This window comes from Heliangelus exortis, chromosome 6 (genome assembly GCF_036169615.1).
Source record: "Heliangelus exortis chromosome 6, bHelExo1.hap1, whole genome shotgun sequence".
Taxonomy (NCBI): domain Eukaryota; kingdom Metazoa; phylum Chordata; class Aves; order Apodiformes; family Trochilidae; genus Heliangelus; species Heliangelus exortis.
Window position 1 is genome coordinate 24,716,285 of NC_092427.1, and position 23,907 is coordinate 24,740,191.

General features: G+C 38.8%; 1 long non-coding RNA gene across 1 annotated transcript in view; it reads right to left on the reverse strand.

The window, feature by feature from the left end:
* Window positions 1–12,490: 12,490 nt before the first annotated feature.
* Window positions 12,491–23,907, reverse strand: part of LOC139797647 (uncharacterized) — a 51,188-nt gene continuing 39,771 nt past the window's right edge. The window contains exon 4 of the long non-coding RNA XR_011726536.1: window positions 12,491–13,387. This is a non-coding gene — a long non-coding RNA (uncharacterized lncRNA). The remainder of the gene's footprint in view (window positions 13,388–23,907) is intronic.

Consider the following 23,907-nt stretch of genomic DNA (forward strand, 5'->3'; position numbering starts at 1 on the left):
CTTTCATACTCTACTGAATTAGTACCCTTTCTTTTCCTTGAAAAGAGACTAGAAGAATACTGTAAGAATGCAGTTTTTCTAACAGCATCTGGATGCCTGCCTTCATCATATTTTATAGATGCAGGATAAATTGCCATACAAAGGTTTGTGTTCAAACCAGGACAGACAGTGTCATTTGAATCTCATCATGTTTTGCATAGCTGCCATAGTGGGTGCAAGCTCAGCCCCAGTCTCAGCAGCTCACAACAGAACAGCAGCCAGGTCCTTTCCTGTTGGAGCACTCAGCTATTTTAATGGGATTCTGACCAAAACTGCAACTAATTAAGAATCAATTCTGGACCATTAGTAAGTGGGACTAAGCTGGCCAGTGTTACATATTTCAAAAGAGTTTGCTCTAATGAGAGGGAGTCCTTAGACAAGGGAAGAAAAATCCCACAGGCAGATTAAAGATAGTGTAGGGGCCTTCTCCAGTTGAACTAAACAACTAATGCTACAGAGAAAGATGCTGAACTTGTACTCCTCTCTAATTGATCTACTTACTGTTCTTAGGGAACTAAAAACCATAATGAATGCAGGTATTAACTGTGTGTTAGTAATTCAATAGCTATTTATAAACATCAGCAATTGTTGTATTTTGCAGTCTTGCTTTCTCTTCATTAGAAAAATGTGTTATCTTTTTCCAGACATATTAACCTTAGAACTGTCAAACAATTTTCCCTTCTCTGGGCTTTGTACTTCTCTGACATCTGTTTATCTGCACTGCACTGCCTGCAGATGGTATTTTTAAAATTTGCTAAGGGGTTAGGATGTCATATTTTTGACAGCTGTAGTTTATTTTCACCACAGAACAAAACTGCTAATAATTCAGTGCTTTCAGGGCACGATTTCATTTTCATTATTTCATTAGTTGTATTAATTTCTCACACTAACCTCTTGCTATTCTGATTTCTGTTAATGAACTGGTAACGTGTTTGTAGTCATTTTAGGAGAAATAGAAAAAGCAATTTATGGCCAATTGATTTGAATTATTAGAGTGGGAATGCATACAGCTATATTGAGATAGTCTAATATTTAAGTACCAAAGTCACTAAATAAGTTGAAAGTTTGAACCTGAACATATTATGTGGTAAGTCCTAAATCTCACAACAACCTCAGCTCATGAAAAACTGCTTGGACAAGTTTTCTCAGTTAGAGACTAACTAAACAAGTGACAAATCCACTGTGAGTGCATTCAATAAATAACTATGCAGGGCTGTTCATATTCCCAGCATGTGAGCACAGGGGGACCCCAATGGAACACCTTTATAGTTGATACACATTTTAGATATTTTGTAGACTAACTTAAGAATTTACACTGGAATTACCAGGAACTTCCATTTCTTTTCAAAACACCAGATAATTTGGCTGCAGAGGACAGAATGTGTTAGAACATCTTTTCAGTTTGCTGTTTGTTCAGCTATTTAATTGTTTCTTTATTTTTACAATCCAAGCTATACTGCTAAACACAGTGTGCACTCAGTAATACAGTCTCTTGCAATAAATATAAATCAGAACAACCATAAAGAGGCAAATTATTTATCTTTGTAGGAAAAGCAAACCCTAGCCAGGAGCAGAAGGCTCTTTTTGTTGCTGCCATTTATGTTAGTCCTCACCTTGGATAGGTGGACTTTTAATACAGAGACTGTGTATGCTGCATGTACTTTAGAAGCTACATTTTAACCAAGCTTCAGTAAGTTCTTTTAAAAAGAGAGGAGGTTTGTGTTTGTAACAATACAATAATACACCTGTAACAATACAGGTGATTGTGAGAACAATAGAGGAAAGGGATCTGGGCAGAGAGGAAAAAGGCTACTTCAGGTAGGCTGGAAAGAATTAGGACTGTCTGTTCAGTGTGCATAGTTTTTCTCTTAAGTTTTACTTGGATGTTGCACTTTTAGAACCTAAGATGTTGACATTTAACAGGGAAAATGACTGGCATATTGACAGCTGTGAAGTTTTTTAAAAAAGAAACCAACCAAACAAGTAATTTCATCTCTTTCTTTCCTGTGGGTTGTGTGCTGAGATTTGAGAAGGATAAAAATACGGAGTCCTCCCACATTGTAGTCAAAGCTTTGGCTTTTACAAAATAAATGGAATGGAACAAAGTGTCACTTGAATGTATAGAAGGATGTTTGGAATGAGGACAGGCCAGGAGAGACATGAGAAATCTTTCCATTCCAGTTGAGATCCACAGCCCAAGCATCACCTCTCAGGTGATTAAGCCTCAGAACAGCTCCCAGATGCTATAAAATCTATTTCAGAGTAGTTGCTCAGCCATTCCACAAGTCATGGGAAGAAAATTCCACTGGCCTGACATGAATGTTTTCCCATTTCTATTCAACTACCTATTATAAAAGTGAAGCTTCTTGAGCTGAAAGAAGTGGAGCTCACTCATCAATTCCATATTCTGGGCCTTATTTTTACTCATTGATAATAAACTATGAGGATCTCTGTATGCTCACTTATGCTCAGCCTGTCCAGTGTAACAAAAAACTGCAGAACTATCATAACCATCAAATTCAAGACTTCCTCCCAGTTTGTATGAGGTGTCCTTTAGAACACATTCTTTATACAGCCTCAGTTTCTGCCATTTTCCTAATTATTCACTTCCCCTTATTAGAACAATAAACCCCAGGTCATGGTGTGTTTAGGTTTTTGGGATGAGATTTTTTTTTTATTTTTATATTTTTTTTACATGTAGGAATGCTGGTAATTATTTTGTGATAATATCTGACAGGGCCTTGGTAGAAAGGCTGATAGTGCCACTGGAGATCCTACTTCAAGTAAACAAGGATGTGTCCTTGGATAAAATTTCTGATGCCATGGAAAATTATTAATCCTGACCCATCATTTTTATTTTTACTTCTTAGCGTGCGTTCACCACTTGCTTTCCCATGCAGTTTGCCAGCAGCTTTTTTTGGCATGACTGCCGGTTGGTTTGGTGATCAGCAGAGGTGGTGACAGCAAAAAACTAAGGTATCCCCAGGGGCTCAGGATGAGGTGGTGCTGTACAGGGGGGTCCCAGGGACTAGAACACTCGGTGTAGCTGCCCAGAACCTCGGGAAGGAGCCCATCAGCTCCCTCGCTGGCTCGGCCCATCAGGCGCGGCAGGGGCGGGCCAGGCCAGACAGCTGCAGGGGGATAGAACCTTCCCTGAGGAGCATGGCGAGCAGGGAGGTGTCTGGGGGCTTTGCATGGGCAGGGCAAGGTGGAGCTGCAATTTACACAAGGAGTGATGGTGCCTACTTGGAGGAAGAAGACTGTGCTCTCAGCACCCACCAAAATAGATGTGAGTACTCAGAGGGCACCTCCTCAGAAGGATGTGGCTATCCAGGCCACAGGCTGTTGGGAATGTCACAGCCTTTCATGGCAGCTGGGGACAGCAGTGATGGTGGCTGTGTCCAATGTGAGCAGGGTGATGATCTGGTCTGCCGGGTGGCAATGCTGCAGGATGGAGTAATGGGGCTCAGGAGGTGAGCAGATTGAGGAGTATCAGGGAGAGCGAGATGGAGTTCAACGAGTACTTTAAGAGCCTGCTCACCCCGAAAATGACTCAGGAGGCAAATCTTATTAGTGAACCACAGAAGTTCTTATCTCAGGATCCTCAGTTGTCCCAGGAAGCTCCCCAGTCACACCAAGATAATTTACAGGAGCTGGGACAATGGGAATAGGTCCCAGTCCAACACCACAAACAGGGCAGATGCGTTGCCTGCCTGAGGAACTTCACCACCCTCAGTACCATTGCAGAATGGGTCTGGGGCCTTGTGCGAGGCAACGGCAGACAGCGCTGAGAATACCCCACTTCTCCTGAAACTACCATCAAGGCCAACTCACCCTAAACCAATGGTCTTGATGCGTTTCAGAAAGGAAAAAAGAGGAGTTGCTGTTTTGGGTGACTCCCTCTTGAGGGGTGCAGAAGACCCAATATGTAGACCGGGCCCACATTATAGGGAAGTCTGCTGCCTCCCTGGGGCCAGGATAAGGGACATCATGAGTAAACTTCCAACTCTGGTGAGGCCTTCTGATTACTACCCAGTTTTGGTCTTCCAGGTGGGTGGCAATGTATTGGCAGTTTCAGAGACATGGTGGTGTAGTGAAATGAGGCAACCAGGTGCCACTAATTGCCAGGTAGTGGGCATGAGCTTGTGTTAAGCCCACCTGTGCCTGATTAGGGTGAGCCCCTACTGCGCATGAGCAGGACTGGGGGGCCAATAAAAGGTGAGGCTTGAAGCCCAGGCGGAGGTCACTCCAGACCAAGTTAGCAGAGGGGCTTGTCGCTTTCGGAGCCATAGCACCGATCCAGGCTGGTCAGCCCTGAGGGCAACAGACTCAGAGCGCTATTTGTAAGTTTCTGCTGGAACACCTGGGTGGACCTTGGAGTGCCGTGCCCTAAAAGAGGTTCGTTTTGCTACATGGTGGGACAGTTCACATGACTAGAATGCAGTCATGGATGTTTAAGTCATTTTTAGGAAAGAAAGGGCGGCAAGGTGAGGTGAGGGAGTTGCTCTTTACATAAGAGAGCAACTTGAATGTATTGAGTTCTGTCCAGGGGTAGAGGAGGAGAAAGTTGAGTGTTTGTAGGTGAGAATTAAGGGGCAGGGTACTGTGGGGGTACTTCAGTGGGTGTCTCTTACAGACCACCTGATCAGCATGAGGAAGCTGATGAGGCCTTCTGCAGGCAGCTGGTAGCAGCCTCACGGCCCTGGTTCTTATGAGATATTTTAACTACTCAGTTATTTGCTGGAAGGCCTGCTCAGCAGCCATTCACAGTCATGTATCAGGGAAAGAAAAACCCCAGGTACCAATATAGGCTGGGGACTGTTCTGCTGGAGAGCAGAACAGGTGAAAGGAACCGGGGGGTGCTGGTGGATGGAAGGATGACCATGAGCTAACAATGTGTCCTTGTGGCCAAGAAGGCCAATGGCATCCTGGGGTGCATTAGAAGGGGGGTGGCTAGTAGGTTGAGAGGTTCTCCTCCCCTCTCTCCTCTGCCCTGGTGAGGCCACATCTGGAATGTTGTGTCCAGTTCTGGGCCCCTCATTTCCAGGACCAGGAACTGCTTGAAAGATTCCAGTGCAGAGTGACCAAGATGATGAAGAGAGTAGAAAATTTCCCTTGTGAGGAAAGGCTGAGGGAGCTGGGGCTCTTCAGCTTGGAGGAGAATGAGGGGTGACCTCATCAATGTTTATAAATATGTAAGGGGTGAGTGCCAAGAGAATGGAGCCAGGCTTTTCTCAGGGGTGACTAACAATAGGACAAAGGGCAATGGTTATAAACTGGAGCATAGGTGGTTCCATATAAATATTAGGAAGAATGTTTTCACTGTGAGGGTGACAAAGCACTGGAACAGGCTGCCCAGGGAGGTTGTGCAGTCTCCTTCCCCGGAGACATTCAAAGCCCACCTGGAAATGTTCCTGTCTGACATGTTCTGGCAGGGGGGGTTGGACCAGATGAACTTTCCATGATTCTCTGGTTCTATGAATATGTAGACTGCAAGAGTCTACAATTGCCTTTACCTCCCTTTCTGAAATTCTGGAATCACATAACACATCCTTGCATGGACAATCTTCCTGTTTCTAAACAGGGACTAGGGTGGGTAAAAGAAGGTGAGGTTGCACAGTTATTTTCTTTCTTCTTCTTGGATATGTAGCACTCATTTATTGGTCCTCCTCCGGGACACATTCCCTGAGAAATCCCAGTTCTTTGTTGCTGTGAGTCCAGCTGCTCCCTGAGGGAGGAGGAAGGCAAGGGTGGTCAGAACAGAGGCCAGGCAATTACAGCAGTGACAGGGCAAATTCATACAGCACCTGGGCCAGGAAAGCACCGCGGGGTGGTGACACTAACAAGTCAAATTGGTAGGCCAGTGATGACTAAGGGAAAAAGCAAAGTAACAAGCCAAGTTTAAAGTCTGTCTGGGAATGTCAAGCAACAATTCAGGTGCAGGTCTGGGAAAAAGTACAGCTCAGACAAGAAGTAGGTACCTTGGCCTGATCTTAAATCGGGAGCGTGTGGAGGTCCCAGGTGGGACAGTTTAAGTCTATTAGGGTCACGTCACTTGACATTTGTATAGAAAACATTTATTTTAACAAATAAATGACATTGTAGCAATTTTGCTGTTGGCACTGTGCTGCATACCACAGCTACCTGGAACTTCATAGCCCCAGAAAAGGCATTTCTACTTCCCTACCATGACATTTTTCTCAAGAAAGACTGGAGTATTCTCTTCTTTTCTGAAGGAATGAGGCTTACAACACAATTAAACCCATCTGAGACTCTCTGGAAGAAGGCAGCAGTCTATATGTATTCAACAGAATAATTTTAATAAAACATGGACAAAGGGAGGGGGGGAAGAAGGCTGGACAGACAGGAAATAGGTATGTTAACATTCATTTGAAGTTACTGCTGCTGATAAAGGCATCCTGCTGGCTCTCCTACTTTGCTGGGTAGTATAACAAGGTCACAGAGCATTGGGGAAAAGAAAAGCAGTGGCCTGAGAATCATGGGCATTATAGGTAAGGAACAATACTCTTGGGAATTGAAATTAATAATGGCAAGGACTGCATATTAGCCCATGTTTTGCTAGTGTTGATACTGGTTGTTCAAAAGAAGACTTTGCAGTCTTTTACCTCTAGTATATTTTTCCCATGTAATATGTATTGTATGTATCCATATGATATGTAGGTTAAATTATGACATAAGCACACAACTTTATTTTAAATTCCTACATTTTTTTCTTTGCAGTGCTTTAGAAGGAAACCCTTGAACTGAAACAAACAAAAACCTGAACAGGAATAAAATTCCATCATCTCCTCACCCACCCCCACCTCAGCACTACCTTCCTGAGGAAACACAGTCAAGGACAACCCAGCTTACTTCTGTGGCCTCTGTTCCAGTGGCATGGTAAACCTGGCATTTGTATCAAGCTGTTTAGTCATAGAATGGCTTTTTCAAGTTGTTGTCTTATAAGAGAAAATTGTACTTTTAAGGTTTTTAAAATAACCTTAAATACTATTTCTATAGCATCTGATAAAGTTTATTTTCTTCATTTAGGGAAAGTCTGCCTTACTGACATATATTGAGATAGTTAGCTCCCACCTTTACCAAAAAATAATAAAGAATTATATGTGTGCCTTTGACACACAGTGAACCATGATGCACAAAAATGTACATTCTTATTATGAGCTTCTCTAGTTTCCTTGGGAAAAAAAGCTTCCAAATTTAGATGTACTTGAATAAACTTTAGAGTTGAGTATTAGTTGCTTAGCCACAAGGCCTATGGGATTCTTCCATTATTTTAGGGGTTTGGAAGTGTGCACAGCATGTACTAGAAAAAAACATAACATTTTCCATCACCTGTCAATAATCCTTGCAAGCTATTAACTTAAGGTGGAATGGAACAAGACATACATAAGGTAAAATATTACTGGGAGGTGCAGTCCTGACCTTTAAGAAGCAGAGGATTGTGGTTCACCTTAAGACAAACCATGGCTGTGTGATGGCCAATGTCCAATTGATGACAGCTACTAGGAAGAGCACGTGAGGTGAATTTCCACTTGGGTTAGGTCAAGGCATTTTATTAGTCACTCCTTCTGACCTTGGAAACTGTAAATCTTAGATATCTCTTTTTGTAACATGTTCCTGCCACCAAACCACACAGAAGCAATTTGTTCACCTCCAAAACTTGTTTAGCCAGACTACTTTGCTGGATTGGGATAGGGTGAATATGAAATCTTTAAATGGTTGCAATTTTGATCCCAACTTAAAAAACATGGGAATGAAGGCCCTTTTCTTTTATTCAACTGTGTGGTCACTGTACCTGTTCAGAGGAAACAAAGCTCTATGGGGTGTATGCATCAATCTGCTTGTGCAGATCAGAACTCACCACTAGGGGCTAAAAAATTAAATGTGATGGCCATTTAAATAACATATGCCTTTTAGGGAGAATGGGGTCTGTTTGTATCATTGACAGCCTATGCTTATCCTCCTTCAGGCAACACATTTGCTTCAGTCAGTATTTCTGTGAAAACTTTAGAACTGAGCTGTAAAAAGGAATTTGCTTTTTGAATAATTTCTTTTTTTTTTCTTCTTTATTTCTTTGAGCAACCATAAAAGGGTCCCCAGAACAGTAGTGTATAAAGACAAAGCCAGGCTGAGTATTTTATCTTACCAGTGATACACAAATGTTAGTCAAATGGAGAGATGACAGTGGTATAAGGAAACAATTAAACTTCAATAAAAGAAAATAAGGAATAACATTCCAGTCAGATCTAATCACATTATGTATAGCATAACTTTCAAATTGGAAGTCCATAAAACTCAACCACACCTCAGCCAGTTTGTCTGGCATCCATCCTGTATAATAAGCCAGAGGTTCCTCATGGCACAACTCCAAGGCAGTTTGAAACCATGTCTGCAGTGGGGATGGCACTGGGCCATGTTTCCAGAGAGAATAATTTTTCTGGTGGGAAAGGTCAGGCAGTACAGAGGCATGAGGGATTAGATTCCCTTTTTCAGCTTTTTCTCCATTCTTATTCCTTCATATGTATTTCTTTTAATACTGAAATTAATTCTCACAGAAAATTTGCCACTAAAGCAGTGTTCAAGATTTCTTTAAACTGACAGGAAGAAGCAAGTCCAGAGCCCAGGCAACCTGGCATCTATCATTATAAAACTTCATAAAGAATTTGACTGATTGGTTGCTGGCTACCTTTCCCCAGTCCTGTAAGCCTCTTCCTCCACAAACTTTTAAAACTCTTACCTAATACGGATAAAAAGATAATGTAATGAATTCTCATTCCCACGTTACATATTTTGTATGTGCAAGACATACATAAATATAGTAGTTAATTTACATTTATCTTCCATTTTAAATAACAATTGTATTCATAATGCACAAATGGATTCCATATGTTACTAGACAAATCATTCCTAATTTTCATTATAGAAGCACATATGGGAACTATGCTCACCCAGGGTAAAATCCTGGGTCCATTGAAGTCAATGGCAAATTTCCCACTAATTTTGCAAGGGCCAAGATTTTGCCCTTGATGTTCAGCCACCCTAATAACACAAAGAGCCAGTGTTGAGAAATAGCATCCTGTCCTCTTGTTCTCTCTTCTCATATCTCAGATAAGTTTGAGAAAGAACTGTTATCACTGAATTAATGAAATCCATTCCTCTGCATTTTCTAGCTTGCATCAAGTTCTTTGCCTGGGGTGAAAGGGATACAGATTTACAGTTCTAGTAGCTACACAGTTGTCTGCAAATGTTAGCAGTGCCAGTTATTTCAGAGAATTTGCAGAGAGAGGTGGAGGATATCCCTGGGAAATTATAAAATATCTAGCATGTACTGGAGAGGGAGGCCAATATGGAACTTTCCATCAGTAAGAAACATGTCTTAGGGGAACTGGGTCCATGGCATCTTTTGTCACTGTCTGTGGATCATGACTGGCTCTGGTGCAATAATGTTTGACCCATTGTGCATTATCTCTGGCCCCTCTTGGAACTCTTCAGATGTGCAGAATGTGGATTCCAAGATGAGTTGTTCTTGCAATCTGATTTCCTTCCCAGGGGCCCTAACAAACTTCTCTAAATGTGAGAGGAAATGCCCTTCTCATGTGGATAAAATGCAGTCCACCATGGGATGGACACATGCAAATGCGTGGGTTCCATGATGAGCATTGTGCAAACAGTCCGTGCTATTTGAAAGACAATCCCTCTTCTGGCCAGTGTGGAACAGAGATGGAATCCTTGTCCTTTGGTTGCACTTAGCAAGAAGCAAAATACAGCTCAAAGACCTCTTGATTTCTGTGTTGGATGGACAGTACTGTGACATTCTTATACATAGACAAGGGATGCATATTGAGAGAAAATTCAGTGCAAGCAACTGGATCTCTGTATTTTATTTTGAATTAGATGGAGCTTAGTATAATCCACTCCAGAAGTGCATAGCTGGTTTCTAAGACTGAATTTCACTCAAATTTAAGCATCTCTAAAATTCACACAAATTGAGCCTCTGGAAGCTTTTGCATATTGAGTATTTGAAATTGGTATGACCAAAACTTCAATTTTATTATCAGAGCTAGGATATAAATGACATTCTGGCTCACAGAACATATGAGAATATTTTATTTAACCCGTACAGTGTTTTAAAAGTGTTTACAAATTAAAAGTATCAGTTTGAAATGAAAAATGGAAAGTTTCTGTCTAGAAACTGTAGAGATGTTTTGAGTGTTCTGTTCTTTTTGCTCCCTTTTTTTGACCATAAATATTAGTCTGGTTCAACTAAGATTCTTGGAACATTCTGATTAAATCATAGTTTTGACAAATCAATTTATGATTTAAATTTATGAAAATGTGTCACTCTGACTAATTACTGACTAATTAATTGTTGAGTTCCATTGTTTTGGACTCTTTTCACTAGAAAAAAAATTGCTCATTAAGCTAATCAGCCAAGTTGTCGGCTGGTGCAAATCTGAGCATCTCTACTAGTGTTCCTGCCAAGATCTCTGAAGTCATCACTGTCTTCTGAAACAAACGTTTCCCATGTGTAAGGACTACAAGATTAGACATCATGTAACATGTTAGATGTTGGTTAATAACGATCTGGAACAATAAATTATATTAATATTTTGAATTTTAGCTAATTTGTCTCTGCAAGGTATTATTCCATCTTATTTTGTTGGCATTTTTATTTTCAGCACTAGGGCATGACAAGTTGTGAATTATGATCTATTCATTCATACACAGTTTCAACACAACTGGGTGTGAATTATTACTCCATAATTCATATAGTGGAGTGTCTTATTACAATTATAAAATTTTACTAGAAAATGTTTTTTAATATTTATATTGTTAATTAAATTATGATGACTCTCATAAATTCTGAACAATGAATTATGTTATATTAGGCAGTATTCAGATTTCATCTGTTAGCCAATCACGGTACACAGACTTCTCTATTATTTAATATAGCATATAATAGTGTTAGCCTATGAGATTTTCCTCCTTTTTTTAATGTGACATTTATTATTCAGATGGTCTTGTTCAGAAAATTTTTCCAACTACTTTGTAAACACAAGAGTCAGTATGAAATACTTTTTCTTTTGCAGATGTTAATGACTTGGATGAGAAGAGAGCATCTAACTTCAGTTAAGAGGTAAGAAAACCTCAGATCACAGAAAACTTGGGAAATTTGCAGTGTTGTTTTTGAGGGCAACAGCAGTCTCTCCTGTTTGCTAAGTTTCCTAAAACACTTTAATTCTTGATATTTCGGCTCTAGCTCTGCATTTCATCCCTTCATTGTGAAAGTCTCATTTCAGATCTGCTTGTGAAAGCACTTAAACATATACTTAAAGTCAAACATATGCTTCAGCGTGTTCTAAATTAAAGTGAGATCTTCAGTACTATTGGAGACTGAAGATCAGATGCAGAGGGTGATTTGTAATTCCAGATAGTTGTGAATTACATGGCATTACTAGGATAAAGATATCCCAATTCTGTTTGATACCCAGGAAATCAAATCCATGCCATCAACATAAATGATATGAAAAGACACAGAAACCAGAGTTAGATAAGAAGGTGGCTTGTTCAGTAAAAAAAGCTTCTGTCTTTGCATGATACAAGCAATAGGAAATAATTTATTCCCATTTGGTATCTATGTAAACATTTTTTACAATTCTCATACATTTTTCTAACTGGTTTCTAGGAGAATTTCAATATGAATTGAATTGCCCAAGGAAGATGTTAATGACCATATAAATTATATTCCTTTGAGTCTGGTAAAGTGAAGAACTACAGATAGCACAGGGCTGCAGTCTCAGGTAGAGACTCTCTGTGCAAGGAATGCAGGGCTGAGTCCTTTAAACAAAGATTATCTGTGGCAATAGTTGTCCCTGTCAGGTGTTGCTGTTGTGAGAATGCAGCCAGGGTTGCTTACTGCTTCTTTATTAATAATGGAACCCTCACAGAAATTCCATGCAAAATTGATTTTGAACAGTATATAAGAATTTAATATGAAGCCTTAAAATGCCATTGAAAAATCTGTTTGTAATTTACTTTGCTGTAAGAATTGACTGCCCCACTATAAACAATTTTACTGTATTTCTCCCCATTAAACAACAATTTTTTTGCATATTTGTTCAGCCTTCTTGCTGTGACATGCCATAGTGAGCTGATAGATAGATATTTAAAACCAGATATGGGCTCTGTTACTGTTGCCTTATTCAAATGGCAAGTGGAGATACCATTTTCATCACAGTGCAGGTGAACCGGATTAATGGTTCACTATCTAAAGCAGAATGTTAACTGATGAATTGCAAATGTACTGTTTGGAAAAGAGTGAATATGCTTCTGTGGCTGCAGAAAGTGTTCTTCTTTTTTTTAAAGCTTTAATAAAAAGACTGTCAAGTTCAGAGCAAAGAGTCCTGGGGTTGAGGCCCAGGAGAGGGTAATGGGAGAGTATAATTTTCATTGTTTGTGTTCCAAAGTTTTCTTTGTGACTTGAATTATTTTACTAAGGACTTGATTTAACCTTGGATGGACCAAAACTTTATCAATGTAATTGCAAGGGTATCTTTACATGCAAGGTTTTAGTAACGCCGCTGATGAATAATATGAATGTGCAAATAAGCTCTAGGAAATTGTAGCAGTTTTAAAAGGCTGGAGGTACTTTTCTATCTCATTTCTTTACCTCAAATATAGACCTGAAAATGCTGTTGGGAAATAAAGGTATGTTTACTGGTGTTTGAATAGATTCCACAAGTATTCTGCAAATGTATGGCATTTTTTTTTCAGCATGGATGATCAAAGTTCTTAGATGACAGAACCTCACATGTACAGCCTCTTTTCTTAATACAGTATTTCTGGTACTAAAGAACTGAGAAACAGCATTGCTTGAGCTTGTTTGTATAGCTGTTCACTCCTCTGCAGCTGAGCTGTGGTTTTGACTTCATTGTATCTGACAAACCTGTCAGGATTATGAAATTTCATAACCACTCCACATTAAAAGATCAAAGACAAGGTTCTGCCAATTAAGCCTAAAGGATTTCTAGGAGTACAAAAAATTTTGACAGGCCTCTCTAACATTTGCTACTATTTGTATGACTCAGGAGATTGAGATTCCAAGAAGCTAGGTTATTTCTTTAAAAAATAAGTTTTTCCAACAGAAGGGTTGAAATTTAATAACCTAGGAAAATACAGGACTTGCAGGAAAAGCTAGCTGGCTTTATATGCTACTAACCATACATTCTTGATTGGTTGGAGGAACTACTTTTGGATTAATAGCAGAATTTGAACTATCCATGGATTTCCAGTTGTTCTTCAGTCAGGGACAGGCTTCACATTTGACCTGAAAAGAAGGGTTCATAACTATATCATTCTGAAACTGCACTTCAAAATCCTCTTATTTGGCTATAAGCACAAAAATCAGCAAGCCCCTCCCCAACCAATTAAAATATATGTCTAAAACTAGCAGCCAGAGCAGCAAGACTTACCTTCCTGGAAATATTTCTGCAGGTAGGTTTTATTACTTTTGCTTTTAACATTCTGCAACTTGCATATAAACTCTTGCATAGAGGCTGAGCAATGATCCATCCTCTTAGATTGCTCCCACACCTGAACATCTTTTCCAGTAATGGAAGTAAACTCAGTTAAACTCAGCTGAGTAAACTCAGCTAAAAGCAATAAGAAGTCTAGATTTTTCCCTACTGAGTGTTTCTGAAATACATTGCTGGTGATGAGGAGAGGCAGTTGCTTTTAAACAGGAGGTTGGGTTGTTGGATGCCAAATAACTTGTTAGTAAAAATTTTAGGAAAGTTATGAGAGAATATATCTAGCAGAGTAGTTTTCTGAGAAGCATTTCTCTAGGGAGAGTGAGGTGGTCAGGTAGATGTGAGGCCTATGAAGGTGACAGTGCTTGGACAGGGAAATCTGTTATAAGAGCTGGTAGCTGCAAGCTGAAACTACTAGGTAGCTTAGGGAGTAGAAATCCTATATGTGTTCTGTAAAGTAATGCATATTGCATGATGGCATGAAGCTACTAAAATTTGTAGGCACTGTTTTGATAAGCAAAGGCTGCATTGGAGCTGAATATGAAAATGCAGCAGTATCTGAGGAGTCCTCTCTGAAATGACCTCTATTAACCTGTGCTCTGTGATGCAATATAATCCTTTCTCTGACACGAGTCAGGATATTGAGCTTGGTTTCTGCTTCTTTATCAGCATCTAGTGTTAGTTAAAAATGAAATAGCAGTGGGAATGCTACAGCTTAGGGATAAATGTCATTTCACACTGCTAGCAAAACTCAGGGGGACTTGATAAGCATCAGTCATGCCTCAGTGACCAATGATAGCAGCTGTGCCATACAGATCTGTTCCTTGAATTTCTGTAATACAACAGAATTTGTTTGGGAAGCCCAAAACTTAGCATTCAGAATATGTTGTTTCCTCTACATTTCCTGCATTTTTACTGACTATATTCCTGTCTATCAGTCAAAGTTCTTAACATTTTGCACTTCTCCCCATTCTTTTTCCTAGTATACATAATCTAGAGAAAAAGTAAATTGCATTGGATTGGAGACTTGAGCTCCTTCTGAATGGCTCCCATGGTCTTTTTTTGACCTGGACAAGTCACCTTCCTATGCCTACTTCTGATCTGTATGTCGGGGACAGTAATTATTTGCCTCTATTGCCTAACTAGATCATGAGCCATGAGACCATAAGCCTTGGGACTCCAAGCTCTATGTAGACAGTAGTAAGTACAATGGTACCCTAATTTTATTAGACACTTAACATCTTCTGTGCCTAAAAATATGAAACAGAAATGCAAAGCTCTTACAGAATGATGGATCCTTTTCTGTCCTTTCAGAGCAGCCTCATAAGAAATGTATGGAAGATAGAAGGGGAAAAAGGGGTAACACTATGGAGTTCTGCTATGAAAGCTTGAAAACACAGCTTGGAGTTGAGACCTATTGTTGATTGCCATTTACTGTGAAAGCAATAGCTGTTTTTTGCAGAAAAGCAGTAATAAATGCCATGAAGTGCTTAGCCAGGATGACTGTATGGATACTGTTTGTTTCAAGAGTAGGAACAAAACTATAAACTTGGCAGGAAAAATATAGACTATGGCTAGATCCATGCATGTCTTGGCTTCCTGCACTAAAAGAAATCACTTGGTAAAACTGAGCAGATCGGGTTTGTTTCCTACAGTATATGATGAGCAAGAAAACCTCTAATGTTTGGCTAATCATTCAAAAACTTTATTGTGCTTTCACTGTTTAGGGAATTTTTAAGTTAGCATTAGCATGAGAACCTACAGATGTTAGCTCTTTATCCCTTGTCTCAGATCAGATTGATCTGACTAACCAACATTAAAAATGTGTAAATTTGTGGGAAACACAATAAATCTTGAATATATTAAAGAAACAAATAGATGAACCATCTGGAAACAAGACGCAGATCTGAAATAACTATGCCAGTGGCACAACCCAAGCATAATGCCTAGCATAATTTATGCAGAGCAACTGTATCAAGAGCCAGAAACTATTCTTTTAGAGGGCTGAGTTTAATAATGACTGCACGTTATCATTCCACTTGCTGGGTAAATATTGACAAAGGAGTGGCACATGCTGTAGAAATGTATCTACATCCTGCTTTTCCTCTAGGGAAACTTCTGTATTCTGAATTTTCCCTACAGTTTTTTTCCTTTTATCTTTCCTACCCCTTTCTCATCTAAAATGATTGCACTAGGTGTACCTCTGCAATTACAGGAATCAGTTTGTTAACTTAGAAATTATTTTTGATAAATCACGCATACACGGTATAGCACATAATTGATTATGCACACAAATTCTTAATATTATATAAAATTAGACCTTTATATAAAATCTACCTTTTGTAGATCTTAGTGTTGCAATACACCACTAGAAATTTACACATAATTCATCAGGTTTTCTTTTTCTGCTGTCACCTGAAAAGACTTCATATTGACACAGCGCAAACTAATCACAATGGAAAGTAGATTTTGCTGTTATCTGAGAACTTAATGTGTTTGAGCTGGGTGCATTTTCCATTTGCACTGGAATGTCTTGGCAGCCTACGGTTTCATTGGTAGTGATCATGGAACAACAGAAATTGGATTTTGTGTTCTTTACATCTTTATATTGCTGGAAAAGGTGAGATACCTCAACAAACAATGTATCTTGAAGATGTTAGCAAGGTATTTTTAAGGGTGAATATATTGCAAACCTGGGTAGAAACTAGGTTGCAGTATATCTCAAAAAAGTGACTGATTTAAACCCATACGTAACGTATCTTCTAGGTTAGAATTAATTTGACTGGCTGAGGGGAAGGAATTTATGGGTATAATGCATTGCACTAGGCAAATAAAAGCATCCTCCTTCAATAATAGAGGCGAAGGCAGACTCCATACTGATAAGACAAGCACTGCCTTCAAAGCCTTACCTATGTAATATCCATCTTACTTCTGTGGCACGGTAATGCAACACATTGCATATGACTCCTGTCAAGAAATATCATTCTGGTATTTGACTTCAATCTGAGTTTTTAAAATTTTCTTTTTTGAAAAAATCGCCACTCAGTATTTTCCTCCACCTGCTTCAACGCTGTTCCTATTGTTTCCATCTTTTTCTCCTTCCAACTTTTCTACTGTTCTTAGTGTCTTAGCTCATATTCCTTCAGGTATTTAAAAATACCTGATTTCAGAAGGTTTTAGCACCTCCTACCTCACATCTGACTTGGTTCTATAACACATAACAGCAAGCAACAAACATCAAAATACTTGTGCTAGCACTTATGAGCACTTGCAAGCACAAATATAACAAATACAGGCTTTGCTTTGAAATTATTACAGCTTTAAAAATACTTGCAATTTTAATTAGATTTCCAGAACAAACCTTGGAAATGGACACGGAGGAAAGAAAGAGATTTTCCACATTGGTAGCAGGGTTGGAAATGGGGCTTTCCTGTACCTTTTGACTTATTACAGTACTTTGTCTTTCTACTGGTACTTGTTTTCTTTTTAGTCTTTCTATAAAGAAATTGGCTTCCTTTTGCCTTTCAGGAAAAGATGACATGTTTATTATGAAACCTTTTCTACAAATGCAAGGACTTGTCTTACTGAATTTTGCCTATACCAAAGACCTAGTTGGAACACGTTCAACTTATGAAGTGTTTTATCTGAAATATAATCTATTTTTTAGCTTGATCCTTCCTCTTCCACAGGAGAGCACAGTTAAATAATCAGGATAAAATAAAGTTACTTCAGTCTGTGCAAACGGGATGGATGATGATTTAAACAGGTAGATGAGATTTCCCTTTGTTTGTGGGGAGCTGCCTGTATACCCAAAGACTTTTTTTTTTTTTTTTTTCCACTTTCGGGATTACTTTTTAGAGGATGGCAAGTGTTTGTTCTTTCCTAAATCTGTGGAAATTATGATCTGTGCATGTGCCTTCACCTGCGAGGTCAGCCAAAGGATTTTGCCGTTGCTGAGACAGATTTTTTAAAGTTTTAAATATTCCAGATCCTATCAAATTCAAGAAAACTTGTCTCTTGCAAGAATGACCCAGAGCTTTGTGAATAAAAAAATATGCTTTCCCTCACTAATTATGGAAAACTTGTGGGGTTTTGGCAGCTGAGTTTTGTTTGCTTGGTGTTTTGACCCTGAACACTCTTAAGCTTAAGCAATTATATCTACTCATGTGAGCTAAATGAACATACTTAAGTAAATGAAGTTCCACAAAAGCTCAAGAGCTTGCTGGCTTACTTCTCAAAAGATGTGCTCTAATTCAGCCACAAATTACTTGGCCAGACACTGGAATTGCTGGGTGAAATTCTATGGTCTGTTTTTTGCAGCACTTCAGACTGGATGATCATAGTGGTCCCTTCTGACCTTGAAATATGTGGATTGGGTGTTAACCTATACTAGCAAAGCCAGAGTGAGGAACACAGGGTTGTGAGGGTTTAGCAAATGAAAGCTTGGTTGGTTTTTAATTTTACTGTTAGCAACCAGAAGAAGCAAGTTGTCTAGAGGGCCTAAAAAACTGCTTAACAGTTTCTAGTTACAAATGGAGAAATTGAGCTTTTTTCCTTCTGCTAGAACAGGTCTGTAACAGTCTTATTTCAAAGGAGAAATTTTAAATCGATTTGCCAACAAGGCTTGTTCTGGAGTGCTTAGGTTTTAAGAGATTCTCTGTTAGGAGTAGGTTTTAACAAGATTATCTCCTTTTTCCTGAGATGCAATGCAAAATGTAGGGGGGGGGGTGTATTTTTATTTTTTATATAAAAGCATTTTAGCATTTAAGCACAATGCTTAAAAATAAATGTCTGATACAACAGTTTCTTTTGCTTCCTTTTATTCTGTCAACTGCCTTGCAATGAAATGCTTGAAATATGTTGAAATTCCAGGAGAAATTCAAGATATGGCCATATATCAAGATTGATATTGACAACTATGTGTGTAAGATACCATTTCCTATTTCTTGATAGTTGTGTATGTAAGCACCCTTGTTAAACTACTTACTTTTTTTTTTTTTTTTTAGCTGAAGTTAAGGAATATGTTTCAAAGGTAATTTCTGATTCTGTTGGCTGTTCTGATTTATTGGTTTTGAGGATGTTGCCTCTCTGATACCTCATCAAGGAAAGGCCTAGGAGAGACATTCACATCCCTGTTTCTTTCTCAGGTTGTTTCTCTAAACTACTCAGAGGTGAGAAAGAATAGCACTGGCACTGGCCAGGCTGAAAGGGTAAAGGCAATCTATCTCTGTCTATCTATCTCTATCTATCTGTCTAAATCTATCTATCTGTCCATCTCTGTTACATGAGTTTGAAATGCAGAGCAGGGTCATCTTTACTGTAAAACAGTGGAGGATTGACTGCTCTTCTTGCATGGCTGTTCAAGTCGAAAGTGTATCCTTCCTTAACTCTAACTACTGGGAACTCAGAATCCATTGTCAGTGTTTAACCATTTCTTTCTAGTTGACAAATAGGACTGAATACTGCAAATATAAAACTGCTAGCATCTGGGCTGTTTAATTTAACCACAATCTCTTGGTGCACCCCAGTGCTAGTTTCTGATGTTGATACTGATGGCTACTGCGTAATGCCAGCTCACAATGAAATTCCAAAATATTGAAAAGCAGCCTGTCTAAAATACTTCTGACAGCTTGTATCTTCCAGTTGGAAGATTGGCTCACTTGAAGGCTGGGCTTGAGGTGGATTGTATTTTTGCAATATGAAAGACTTACTGCTTTTTCACATTTTACAATTTTTGTCAAGTAGGTTTTGGTGAAAAGATGCAGTGATATACAGAAAGATAAAAGGTGGAGGTGTTATATTTTTAGATGCAGACTGTGGAGAGAAATGATAGATAGCTGAGCTCATGGTCTCCAAGTTGTTTCACTGTACCTCATCCCAATACCAGAATGCTATGTCTTAGGCTACAATAGAACTAAATCAAGGTGCTGTAGTGAAGAACATAAACCATGTATTTATTGATCAGAACCACACATAAGTGGTTAAGTCTGTTCCTGCATTCACTCAAGTCAGTCTCTTTGTTGATAATTTTGAAGTTCAATTTAGGATGCCAAAAATTAATGTGACTAAATGGAACAATAATCTCGATATAGTTGTTAGTTCCAGTAGGAAGAAGCTGCCATTAAACCCTAAAGTAGTGTTCAAATGCAATTTTTTTTTCCTTGATTCTTTCACCCTATCCCTAATTCTATTTGAAGTATGGAGCAAGTGTAATTTTATCCACTTTAACAACATGTAGTGACTGGTACAACTTACACACTTCAAATCTGCAGTAGAAGATGGTTTATAAAGTGAAACCCCACAAAAGTCCACAAAAATGATAGCAGAAAATGTGCTGGGCTGATACTTTTGTGTAGCGCACTTGGTTCCCACTATATTTCCACGACCCAAACACCGTGGCAATTTTTAGCTGGTATAGGTCATTCATTAAATAGACAAACAAACAAGCAAGTACATAAATCCCAAAGAGTGGGAGAGCTACCTGGTTAACAAATCAAACACAGAGTTTTGATTTACACTCCTGTTTTAGAAAACAGTGGGGCAGTTAGTGCACTACACTTTCTGCAATGTGTGCAGTTACAAACCATTTCTGCATTTTATTAACCACATTTTTCAAGAGCGTCCTTAGACACATTTATACAACCCATATGACTATTTTCCATCAAACAAGAACCTGAATGACTTCTGCAGATGCAATGGAAAGTTCCCTTTTTTCTTGCCTTTGGTATGCAAAAAAGAGAGGATTCTCTAAAAACCTCTAGGTTGCTACAACCGGTCTTCCACTGACATGTGTAGTTACACGTGTTCCACCTCCTTTCAGTTTTCCAGTTCCAATGCAACGTCTGCCTGCTCTGGACTGTGTATCAGCCAACCAGTTTCATCCAGGCCCCAACCTTGGCTAGACATTAAGATAGACAGGAAACAACAGAGCCTGAGCCTAATGAAAAAACAGATGAGGAAGCTGCTGGGGGTATCCTGATGACATCACAGCCTGATCTTTTTGACCCCCTTTGGGGAAACAATGACAAACAAATTAAAGGAGAATGTGACAAACTGAGAATCTCACTGTCCTCCTGAATGATCTGTTCACAATCTCTGCATTCCTTACAACTTTTTCATTTAGGTTTTCCTGAGTTTAGTAGTTTCTCCCTGTCTTTTTGGAGGGAATTTTCTCAGTTCCTGGTGAATTTCTCTACTTAACATCCCTGATGGCTGGATCCTATTTTCCTACTGATGTAGTACAAGAAAAATGTAGTAGAAGAAAAATGTAATTAACTGCATTATCTCTGTGTAGGAGTTATATAAATCTACTTGGGAAAAGATGACTCAATAAGGGGATAGTTTCCTCCTTTGATATGTCTGACTCCTATTGATTTTAATGAAAATGTATGTGCATATGAGGCACAGTTTACTTGGAGTAGGGCCTGTACTAAAATCTCTGGGCTGACCTACTAAATTAGGTGGAAGAACAGGAGACAAACTTTGCTTCCTATAAAGATCTCATTTTGCAAATAGCTGGGAATTACAGGAAAGTAGGTATTTTTTTAATGTGCATTGTGTTAACAGATAGGCTAATTCTGCAAATGCCCATGCATTGATACAGTTAGATCAAATGCAGTAAACTCTTTATTATTGTAAACAACACAGTTTTCCTTCATTCCCCTAGTTCAAGAACAAAGGAACTAGGGAGTAGGACTCCCTAGTTACTGTAGGAGTAAAAGCACTGACAAATCATAGGTTATTGTGTATAATGTTTTTAAAATGTAAAAGCAAGTAAACCCTTTAGTCTGAAACTCTTCATGATAACTGAAGAAGAAACATTCTTAAAGTAAAGTGATTCTTTTAACATTCCCAGGACTAATACTCATCACAAATTCTTAATTAATCAATCCTGATTGGCAATTTTAGCCACCTAACACACACCAAAACATGCCTTCTCTCTTTTCATAAAGGAAAACAGGCTGACATGAAATCTTTCCTTGTCATTTGTGAAAAGAGAGAATGCCCTGATGCAGGGATTATATGTGAGAGATGTAAATAAATAAATACATTTCTTAGTGCCATTTCTGAAGTAGATGCATTTTACAGAGGCTTTTCTGTTTCACTGCTGACAGAAGTGGGAGAGGAGCCCATCGTGGTGCTATGCAGACCCTGTTCCTTACTGCTCTCTGTCAGGAATGGCTCTGTGGTGTTTGCTACTTCCACACTGTCTGCTCTCCTGCAAGAATCACCTTATCTGCTGGACCAATGAGACCATTAATGGAAACCCTGTAGTATGCCATCAGAGCTCCACTTCTTGATCAATAGTTATTTACTTCTGAGAGGTCAGAGCTTGGCTAATATAGCTGAATAATTTTATTGATAGATAACATAACAATGAAAAATAAAGTCTGAAATAGAAGATGAATGAAATCAGCAGTTTCTTCAGGGATGAATATTATTATTTGAAAATTTTAATAGCTAGTAGAATGCTGAAAGGGCAGACAACAAAAGCATTGAATAATTGTCCTAGGACTATAATCAGACTTCCATTATTGACCTCTGCTAATATTCCACTGTAACTGTCTGCTAAATTGGTTCCTTGGGGCTTGAAATATACAGTGATGTTATGAGTTCCTATTGTAAATTGCCACACAGAAAAGTAGCAAGTCTCTGAAATAGTGCTGGCCCTAGTTTGATCAATACTCAATTCTAAGCAGTGCAAGAGGCAACTGTTGCCATAGAAACATTGATGTCACCGAGGTTGAACAGTGGCTCCTACAACAAATCATTTCCTTTGAGCAGTTGTAATTGACTATATGTACAGTTTGCTGTCACCTGAGACTATTTACATCAAGCCAGTAACAGAGCTGCATTAGTTATTCTGGGAGTAAGAGGGTTAGCTCTTCTTTTTGTGACCTTACAAATACCTAGGAGGATGTTGCCATGGCAACTAGAGATATAACAGGATGAACATTAAGGTAGCTACATAATGCAGTGGCATTCCTTAGGAGCATGAGAGGTAGTTTTAATAAACTTTATCTAGCCATTGCATAATATAAACATTGCATTAGATATATCTCTGTCACAACTTTTGACTTCTAGAAATGTTACCTTTGGCACAGGTAAAAGCAAGAATCTTTTACACTGGCTGCAGAAATTAAATGCTCCCCATTTTGTACTTAGATGTTGCAGAAGTGCTTTTGTACAGGATTAAGGAATGAGCTGAGGATGGAGAGCCTTTTCCTGCTTTCAGATGTAATGGTGCATGTTTCTCTGCAAGTAGCTTTCATTTCAGAATTTGTCTGAATTGTTAAGGTCCTTTTTCTCAGTTAGCTGGGGATTATTTACACGGTGCTTTAAGACAATTAGTCAGCCAGGTGCTTACATACCTTCGTGCCCTCACGTCACAATCTTTTACTGCAGTGGAGGTTTTAGAGTAGGCACTGTATAAACTCCTTTAGTGCTTCCCCCGTTACATCTGCTTTTGTTCTCTGGAGCCAAGGGAACGTCATCATGCCCTTCAGTGCTTGGTAGTTCCATAAAAGGCTGAGATCAGGCTGTAAAGCACCTGCAGTGTCCAGCAGCACCCAAGCAGTTAAAAGGAAAGCCTCAGTAGTGCCTAATTTAGAAGCTCTCTAAATGCAAATCATTGACCTTGCCATGAAAATATATATTATAGTACTTTAAAAGAGTGGTATTTGATGTGATACCATAAATAAAAATGCTGTGCATATACAAGCTACCAAATTTCAGACTCCAAATAGCTAGCCTCGATATGCCTATAATTGCATGTATATACACTGTTTTTATGTTTCATACTGCAAAAAATGTAAAATTGATATGATTGCTTATTCTAATGGTTTGCTATATAAGCTTTATGGCCTCATATACTTGTAACTATTGAGGAAATAGATTAAGTTATCCACGTTTTTAAAATATAATCCCAATGAAATGTCATAGCATCTCACACCTATCACTTCTTGCACAAAATACCATGTGCATGTGTGAGATCCTTTTTATGATAATGCACAGTTGACTTAGAGAAATTCATAGCAGCAAGAGCTCAAGGCCTCCAAGACCTCTCTAAAAACCAGCATCAGCAACAATGCAACAGGTATGAGCTATTTTTTTAAAGTAACATTCATATAAATAGGATATTTTTTAAAAAAAAGTTATTTCATATTTTAGGTCATATCTATCCACTGTGAAGGAAGAAAAGGTCCTTAGCCTAACCAGAAAGCACTTCAGGCTTTCTTGGATTTTTTTCTCAAATTTCTATTAGTGCTTGCAGTTATGGGCAGAATCTGGGACAAATGCACTGTTGGTGCAGAAATTT